General features: G+C 39.5%; 1 pseudogene; it reads left to right on the top strand.

Moving 5' to 3' along the window:
- The first annotated feature begins 7,821 nt into the window (after window positions 1–7,821).
- Window positions 7,822–8,436, top strand: LOC137761837 (ADP-ribosylation factor-like protein 6-interacting protein 1 pseudogene; annotated as a pseudogene).
- The last annotated feature ends 1,522 nt before the right edge of the window (window positions 8,437–9,958 follow it).

The following is a 9,958-nucleotide window of genomic DNA, read 5'->3' as shown; positions in this document are numbered from 1 at the left end:
ACAAGCCTACCTCAAGAAACAAGAAAAATCTCAAGTAAACAATCGAACCTTACACCTAAAGAAACTAGAGAAAGAAGAACAAACAAAACCCAAAGTTAGCAGAAGGGAAGAAATCATAAAGATCAGAGCAGAAATAAATGAAATAGAAACAAAGAAAACAATAGCAAAGATCAATAAAACTAAAAGCTGGTTCTTTGAGAAGATAAACAAAATTGATAAGCCATTAGCCAGACTCACCAAGAAAAAGAGGGAGAGGACTCAAATCAATAAAATCAGAAATGAAAACGGAGAAGTTACAACAGACACTGCAGAAATACAAAGCATCCTAAGAGACTACTACAAGCAACTTTATGCCAATAAAATGGACAACCTGGAAGAAATGGACAAATTCTTAGAAAGGGATAACCTTCCAAGACTGAACCAGGAAGAAACAGAAAATATGAACAGACCAATCACAAGCAATGAAATTGAAACTGTGATTAAAAATCTTCCAACAAACAAAAGTCCAGGACCAGATGGCTTCACAGGTGAATTCTATCAAACATTTAGAGAAGAGCAAACACCTATCCTTCTCAAACTCTTCCAAAAAATTGCAGAGGAAGGAACACTCCCAAACTCATTCTATGAGGCCACCATCACCCTGATACCAAAACCAGACAAAGACACTACAAAGAAAGAAAATTACAGACCAATATCACTGATGAATATAGATGCAAAAATCCTCAACAAAATACTAGCAAACAGAATCCAACAACACATTAAAAGGATCATACACCACGATCAAGTGGGATTTATCCCAGGGATGCAAGGATTCTTCAATATACACAAATCAATCAATGTGATACACCATATTAACAAATTGAAGAAGAAAAACCATATGATCACCTCAATAGATGCAGAAAAAGCTTTTGACAAAATTCAACACCCATTTATGATAAAAACTCTCCAGAAAGTGGGCATAGAGGGAACCTACCTCAACATAATAAAGGCCATATATGACAAACCCACAGGAAACATCATTCTCAATGGTGAAAAACTGAAAGCATTTCCTCTAAGATCAGGAACGAGACAAGGATGTCCACTCTCACCACTATTATTCAACATAGTTCTGGAAGTCCTAGCCACGGCAATCAGAGAAGAAAAAGAAATAAAAGGAATACAAATTGGAAAAGAAGAAGTAAAACTGTCACTGTTTGCGGATGACATGATATTATACATAGAGAATCCTAAAACTGCCACCAGAAAACTGCTAGAGCTAATCAATGAATATGGTAAAGTTGCAGGATACAAAGTTAATGCACAGAAATCTCTTGCATTCCTATACACTAATGATGAAGAATCTGAAAGAGAAATTATGGAAACACTCCCATTTACCACTGCAACAAAAAGAATAAAATACCTAGGAATAAACCTACCTAGGGAGACAAAAGACCTGTATGCAGAAAACTATAAGACACTGATGAAAGAAATTAAAGATGATACCAACAGATGGAGAGATATACCATGTTCTTGGATTGGAAGAATCAACATTGTGAAAATGACTATACTACCCAAAGCAATCTACAGATTCAATGCAATCCCTATCAAATTACAATGGCATTTTTTACGGAGCTAGAACAAATCATCTTAAAATCTGTATGGAGACACAAAAGACCCCGAATAGCCACAGCAGTCTTGAGGGAAAAAAACGGAGCTGGAGGAATCAGACTCCCTGACTTCAGACTATACTACAAAGCTACAGTAATCAAGACAATATGGTACTGGCACAAGAACAGAAACATAGATCAATGGAACAAGATAGAAAGCCCAGAGATAAACCCACGCACCTATGGTCAACTAATCTATGACAAAGGAGGCAAAGATATACAATGGAGAAAAGACAGTCTCTTCAATAAGTGGTGCTGGGAAAACTGGACAGCTACATGTAAAAGAATGAAATTAGAATACTCCCTAACACCATACACAAAAATAAACTCAAAATGGATTCGAGACCTAAATGTAAGACTGGACACTATAAAACTCTTAGAGGAAAACATAGGAAGAACACCCTTTGACATAAATCACAGCAAGATCTTTTTTGATCCACCTCCTAGAGTAATGGAAATAAAAACAAAAATAAACAAGTGGGACCTAATGAAACTTCAAAGCTTTTGCACAGCAAAGGAAACCATAAACAAGACGAAAAGACAACCCTCAGAATGGGAGAAAATATTTGCAAACGAATCAACGGACAAAGGATTAATCTCCAAAATATATAAACAGCTCATTCAGCTCAATATTAAAGAAACAAACACCCCAATCCAAAAATGGGCAGAAGACCTAAATAGACATTTCTCCAAAGAAGACATACAGACGGCCACGAAGCACATGAAAAGATGCTCAACATCACTAATTATTAGAGAAATGCAAATCAAAACTACAATGAGGTATCAGCTCACACCAGTTAGAATGGGCATCATCAGAAAATCTACAAACAACAAATGCTGGAGTGGGTGTGGAGAAACGGGAACCCTCTTGCACTGTTGGTGGGAATGTAAATTGATACAACCACTATGGAGAACAATATGGAGGTTCCTTAAAAAACTAAAAGTAGAATTACCATATGACCCAGCAATCCCACTACTGGGCATATACCCAGAGAAAACCATAATTCAAAAAGACACATGCACCCGAATGTTCATTGCAGCACTATTTACAATAACCAGGTCATGGAAGCAACCTAAATGCCCATCAACAGACGAATGGATAAGGAAGATGTGGTACATATATACAATGGAATATTACTCAGCCATAAAAAGGAACGAAATTGAGTCATTTGTTGAGACGTGGATGGATCTAGAGACTGTCATACAGAGTGAAGTAAGTCAGAAAGAGAGAAACAAATATCGTATATTAACGCATGTATGTGGAACCTAGAAAAATGGTACAGATGAGCCGGTTTGCAGGGCAGAAGTTGAGACACAGATGTAGAGAACGGACATATGGACACCAAGGGGGGAAAACTGCGGTGGGGTGGGGATGGTGTTGTGCTGAATTGGGCGATTGGGATTGACATGTATACACTGATGTGTATAAAATTAAAAAAAAAAAAAAAAAAGAAGTGGGTATTTATTTATTTTGGAAACAATCTCAAACTTAAGAAAAGTTGCAGGTAAAGTACAAAGTACATTCCCCCACTTGAACCAGTTGAGAGTAGTTGCCAATATCATGTTCTTTACTCCCAAATAGTATTTTCTACAGAAAAGGATATTCTCCTGCATAATCACAACACGTTCGTCAAAATCAGCAAGTTCGCATTATTACATTACTACTATTTAATCCTTTTACCCCATTTAAATTTTACCAATTGCCCCAATAACATCCTTTAAAGCAAAAGGAGCCAGTCCAGGATCACATACGTACATTGCATTTGTTTGTCACATCTCTTTAGTGTCCTTCAGTCTAGAATAGTTCCTCAGTCTCTCCTTGATTTTCGCGACCTTGACAATTGTGAAGATTACAGAATAGTTATTTTGTAGAACGTCCCTCAGTTAGATTCAGCTAATGAATCCTTGACAGGATTGCAGAAGTGAAGCTGTGTGTGTTTTCCTCATTGCATCCCGTCAGGTGGTTTTGACTTCCATTTGTCCCATTACTAGTGATGCTATCTTTGCTCATTTGATTAAGATGATGTCTGCCACACTTCTCCACTGTAAAGTTACTTTTTCCCTTTGTAATTAATAAGTGCTTTATGAGTAGGTAATTTCAGACTATGTAAATATCTGTTCCTCATCTAACTTTCAACTCATTCACATATTTATGTATTTCAAATGTGGATTCATGGATTCTTGTTTTAGTCAATGGCTTCTGATTCATTACTATTATTTACTTTGATGTCATACTGTCCCAGATTTTGCCAGTGGGAGCCCATCCAAGCTGGATTCTCTGTCCTTTGACTGATTCCCACCATTCTTTGGAGATTTACTTATTTTCTGGCACAAAATGTTCCAGGCTCATTTTGTACAGTCCCTACCCCAGTCCTCAGATCAGTCATGTATTCAAAAAGCCTTGATTCTTTTGGTTGAGAATGGTTTTCAGAAGTCAAGATTAGGCCTTTAGATGTGCTCATTGCCATTAGGATGTTGATGCTTTTGAGCCTTGTCTGTGATCAGAGCTAGAAATTATATGGGTGTGTGTGTCTACGGATATATATATCCACATATATACACATATTCATGGACATATATACAGGTATATATGTACATACATACACATATTACATCTATATTTATGTGTTTACTTATGTATATTGAAAGCCATTGATTCACGTGAATTCCAATACTACTGGTTCATTCTAGTTTCCTGCTTTTATATTTGTAAACTCCCTTTTCTGACCATAAGAAACATAATACCCACTATCATTAATATACTTTCTGCTGTTTGTTTTCTATTTGTCATATTCATTCTCTGTTCCTCTGTACCTCTTTTCCTGCCTTCTTTTGGGTTATTTGAACATTTTATAGTATTCTACTTTGATTTCTCTGATGGCTTTTTAGCTATATATCTTACATTATTTCTAGTACTTGCTCTAAAGATTTCAGTATACGTCTTCAACTTGTCACAGTCTACTTAGGGTTTATATTGTACTACTTTACATAAAATATAGCAACCTTCTTCTACTATAATTTTATTTACTACTCCCCCAAACTTTGTAAAATTTTTCCCATATTTATTACATCTACTTACATTATACACCTGACAACACAGTTATAATTTGCAGTATGCAATCATATGACTTTTCAAGAAGTTAAGAAAACAAAAGAAAATATGTACATACCCTTATATGTACCCAAATACTTACCATTTCCTGTGCTCTTTATTGCATCCACTGAATCCAAGTTACCATCTGGTGTCATTTCCCTTCCACTTGAAAAATTCCCTTTAGTACTTCTACAAGAAATACTAAATATACAAGTCTGCTGGTGATACATAGTCTCAACTTTTATCTGAAAATATCTTTTTTTTTTTTTTTCGGCTATGCCACGTGGCACCTGGGATCTTAGTTCCCCAACCAGGGATCGAACCCACTCCCCCTGCATTAGAAGTTCAGAGTCTTAATCACTGGACCGCCAGGGAAGTCCCAATCTGAAAATATCCTTATTTGCCTTCGTTTTTTGAAAGATAACTTTGCTACACATAAAATTCTGGGTTAACAGTTTTATTTATTTCAGTACTTAAGGACATTATTCAATTGCTGTCAAGGGTTGGGTTCCCTGGGAGATAGACTCTGAAATGAAGTTTATCCAGCAGTTTGTTTACTAAGGAGCTTCCTTGGTATCAAAAGCTTGGAAAGGGGAAGGAAGCAGGAGTAGCGAAAAGGAAAAGTTGGGCTGTGATGCACGCCCTATAGCAGCCTCAGCTGACCCCCTGGGGGAGATCTGGAGCAGGGATGGCTCTTTGGATCGTCTTGTATTGCGCCAAGATGGTCAGTTCTTTATGCTCCTGCATTGATCAGTCACTGGCTGTAGGCGTTCCAGGAAGGGACATGACCTTGAGCGAGGCAGCTCTCTATGGCCGAGGCAAAGCCTGAAAGAGGCTGACAACTGAAGGCTGTCTGCCAGCAGGTGGGGCAGCAAGTTTTTCACTGAGGGAATCTGGGTGTGCACCGCAGTCTTGTGGCCTCCATTGTTTCAGATGAGAAGTCTGCCATCATTCGTGTTACTGTTTCTCTTTATGTAATGTATAGGTTGTATTTCCTCCTGGCTCCTTTCTCTTCAGCTTTCAGCAGTGTGTCACGGGTCTAGTGTAGTTTTCTTTGTATTTCTTCTGCTTGTGGTTCACTGATCTCCTTGGATCCATAAGTTAGTGTTTCTAATAAAGTTGGAGGTTTTCAGCCATTATTTCTTTAAATATTTTTTCTTCCCTCATCTCTCTCTTTACTCCATCTGGCACTCTAGTTACATGGATTAGACTTCTTGGTATCGTCCTACAGCTCTCTGAGGATCTGTTTATTTTTCTTCTATATTTCTTCTCCTTTTCCTTGAATTTGGACAATTAGTCTTCAGAGAGTTCATTTTTAATATTTTCACCCAGATTTTATCATTGTCATCTGTGGGAAGGTTAGTCCAACCAAGCTAATCCACCACTCCCAGGAGCCAAATTTCCCAGTATTACTATTTTGCTCCGTGCTGGAATCACACCCCCTTCCCCATCCCAGTTTTCTTTGTTAATAGAATAGGAATTTTATTAAAATGTCCATCCTCCTCCCATGTATCTCTGGGGGTAAATCCTGATTTGTCTATGTCAATGCTGTAATTCATTTCCCCTGCTTCAATGATATGTTTAGGAAGGGTCATCTCTCAGTCAGGAAACTAGAAGCTACTCTTTGCAGGCTAGATATAAAGGGTTCTAATATAGGGAACTGGTGGTTTACCCAGGAAAAAGGCCTAAGGGAGCAGTGGTCAGATAAATCACAACTGACCTTCTCAACTTGAAGCACTCAAGCAGACCGCTCTCAAAACTCACCTTGAAGTTTCTCTGAGTATCACATCCTCTCACAGTTCTGGCTAAAACAGATGGAGAATAATGGCCTCTCCATCACTCTGACTCAAGGGTGCCTCCTGCCCACATGCTCTAGTCTGGAACCGTACGCTAAAGGGGATTCTAGCAAATGTAGCTCCTGCCTTCTCCTCTTCAGAGCAAAGGAGACCTTAGAAGGGGTGGTGACAAGGCCAAGTCAACCACAGGTAATCCAGCACGTGTGCCAAATCAGCCGAAGGCGCGGGAGGCAAAGGGAGCTGGAGAGCTTCTGATAAAGATTTGCTGATAAACTAAAGAAAACAAAGACTCACAGTAAGAAAAGTCTCTCTTCGTTTTCCACTGGATTTTTTTTCCATGTGACTCTTGGAACCAAAGACTTGATCTTATGATCATGGGGGGAGCCAGCTGAGACGCAGGCAGACAGCATCTGTGTGAAGCTTGTCCAATCTGAATTTCTTGTTATGTGAGAATAAATGTTATTATTTAAGTCATTTTCAATTGTTTTTTTCTGTTACTTGTAACAGATGTAACACATTACTTAGATCATGGAGGTAAGTCCCAAAAGAAACCATTTACAGGAGTGAAAATGGGAGCCTTGATGGAACAAGACCAGGGGTAATGAGATGTGGTACAGAGCACATTGGTTTTTATTCTATGCCTTATGCTATTTCACATCGTAAAGAAGATATATGCTCTACTTGGACAAAAAATTGAATTAGAAAAGGGACAGTCTGACATCTCATGCCCATCTCCACATTGTGCTTTTCTCGATTTTCTCTGATCTATAGAACCAAAAGAAACGGCAGCTAAATGCAACAGTTCGTCCTTGCTCCTATTTCAGGCGGTCATCAATTCCAGCTGCCCGCTGAAGAGCTTCCTAAGTGAATTCCATTCTCATCCCCCTTGATCTACTATCTGTCACCAAAATAATCATTCCTCAGGGCAAATATGATCACATCCCTCTTCTGCTTAAAATCTGTTATCGAGAGACTTCCCTGGTGGTCCAGTGGGTAAGACTCTGCGCTCCCAATGCAGGTGGTGGGGGTTCGATCCCTGGTCAGGGAACTAGATCCCGCATGCATGCCACAACTAAGAGTCTGCATGCCACAACTAAGAGCCCGCATGCCGCAACTAAGAAGTCCGCATGCCACAACTAAGACCTGGTGCAGCCTAAATAAATAAATTAAACAAATAATAAATAAATATTTTTAAAAATCCTGCTCTCGCTAGGGTTGTCGTGAGTGGCTCTGAGGAAGGCCAGTTTGGGGGGCGTCTTGCGCTCGCTGAGGGGGCACCTCGGGAACGATGGCGGAAGGAGATGATAGCAGCACCAACCAGCTGGCCGCAGGGACTGCAAGTCTGGAAGAGCAGCTGCAAGGATGGGGAGAAGTGATGCTGATGGCAGATAAAGTCCTCCGATGGGAAAGAGCCTGGTTTCCACCTGCCATCATGGGTGTGGTTTCTTTGGAGTTTCTGACTATCTACTATCTAGATCCATCCGTTCTGTCAGGTGTTTCCTGTTTTGTTATGTTTCTGTGCTTGGCTGACTACCTTGTTCCCATTCTAGTGCCTAGAATTTTTGGCTCCCATAAATGGACCACTGAGCAACAGCAGAGATTCCATGGAATTTGCAGCAATCTAGTAAAAACTCGACGCAGAGCTGTGGGCTGGTAGAAACGCCTCTTTACACTAAAGGAAGAAAAGCCTAAAACGTACTTCATGACCATGATCATTTCTCTTGCTGCGGTTGCTTGGGTGGGACAGCAAGTCCACAACCTCCTTCTCACCCTCCTGAGAGTGACTTTCTTACTCTTGCTTCCTGGACTAAACCAACATGGGATCATTTTGAAGCACATTGGAATGGCCAAAAGAGAGAGAATCAAGCTTCTCAAACAAAAAGAAAAGAAAAATGAATAATGCATCTGCTTTATTCAGTGTGATTAACGGCGTATACGTTGTCCTTGAGGACAGTGTCTGTTATGCTGTCTGGATACTAAAACGTTACAGAAGTAGCTTTTGCTGTCCCTCATTCTGCCCTTAGTTAGTAGAAATTCCGACCTGCCAAGTAAGGCTTTATGTCCAGTGTCTTCATGGGTGTGTTCTCATCAGCTGGCCTTATATGGACAACTCATTCATCATTACCACCTGTCTGGGTTTTTCTCACCCAGGGTTAACTGAACTCTTACTTTTAAAATAATATAGTGGTGAACTTCATCCTTTAGTACAGTTAACAGTGGCTTGGGAGAACTGTTCAAGTTGATCTTCACTTTAGCTGGATACAAGATCGTGGTCTGTGGCTACAGGAAGCTGGTTCTACTGTCTGCTTCCACACTCTGCTTAAACAACTGTCTGCCTTCATGAATATACAAACCAAGTTTACCACTTCTGATGAAGAGACCAATTAAGATGCATTCCTCTTTCTGTCTTGATACCGTCGCAGAAGAATCCTCGTGGAATAAAATGAAACTAATTCCATGGCCTAGTATGTGTTGGCTTCTCCCTTGTGCAGGATGTAGCAATTTGTTGGAAACATTGATCCTTCCTCCCAAATGGGGAATCTGACAGGCTTAGAACTCTTGTTCCCTTGCACTTAAACTTGAACTTAGTACATCCTTAAAGGCTTTTTAGTAGCAGGCTTACACAAGATGGTATTTAGGATTTTTAGCATACCTTTAATTTCAGATTTTCAGCTAACTGAAACTAAAGTACATAATAAGTTAAGAGTCATGTCTATGGCCTTCACTCCAAGACCAGCCGATAAAGAACAAACCTCATCCTGTGTTTAGTAAGATTCATTTCAGTAGAAAATCCTACCAGCTTTTCAAGACCAGAATAAGCCTTTAAAGGTAAGCCTCAAGATTCTCATTTTATGGTGACACTGGCTGCTTTTTGTCCCCATAGATGGAGTGGTTGAAATCTGTAAGAATGAACCTCTGAGGGCTGGAAATGTGACATATTTGGGAACAATTCTTAAACTGATTAACTAGCTGTAATAAAGTTTTGTGAATTTATTGCACTGATGCTGTAACATCTGGACCTTGTGGTATATCTGTTCCTAAATAAGTGCTGTTTTCTCCCCTTTAATATTGCTGTAACAGTGGCACCCATGTAGCATACGTTTGACTTCTTTTTTAATGTTTCGTATACAAACTACCATAATTTACATGTGTTTCCTCATTGTAAATAAGCTTGTCTTCCTATCTGGATTTTTGTGTGTATGTGTGCTCTACCAATTAACTACTTTCGCACTTTTAATCCTGTATTATTTCTTCTACTTTGTTTTGTGTAAAAGGGGAAAAATAAAAAAGCTGGAATCCCCCCACCCCCCCAAAAAAATCCTTAATTGGGATAACCAGCAAGGACCTACTGTATAGCACAGGGAACTCTGCTCAATGTTATGTGGCAGCGTGGATGGGAGGGGAGTCTGGGGGAGGATGGA

The sequence above is a fragment of the Eschrichtius robustus genome, chromosome 1 (genome assembly GCF_028021215.1).
Source record: "Eschrichtius robustus isolate mEscRob2 chromosome 1, mEscRob2.pri, whole genome shotgun sequence".
NCBI classification, from domain to species: domain Eukaryota; kingdom Metazoa; phylum Chordata; class Mammalia; order Artiodactyla; family Eschrichtiidae; genus Eschrichtius; species Eschrichtius robustus.
This window is presented reverse-complemented; position numbering and strand designations above follow the sequence as displayed.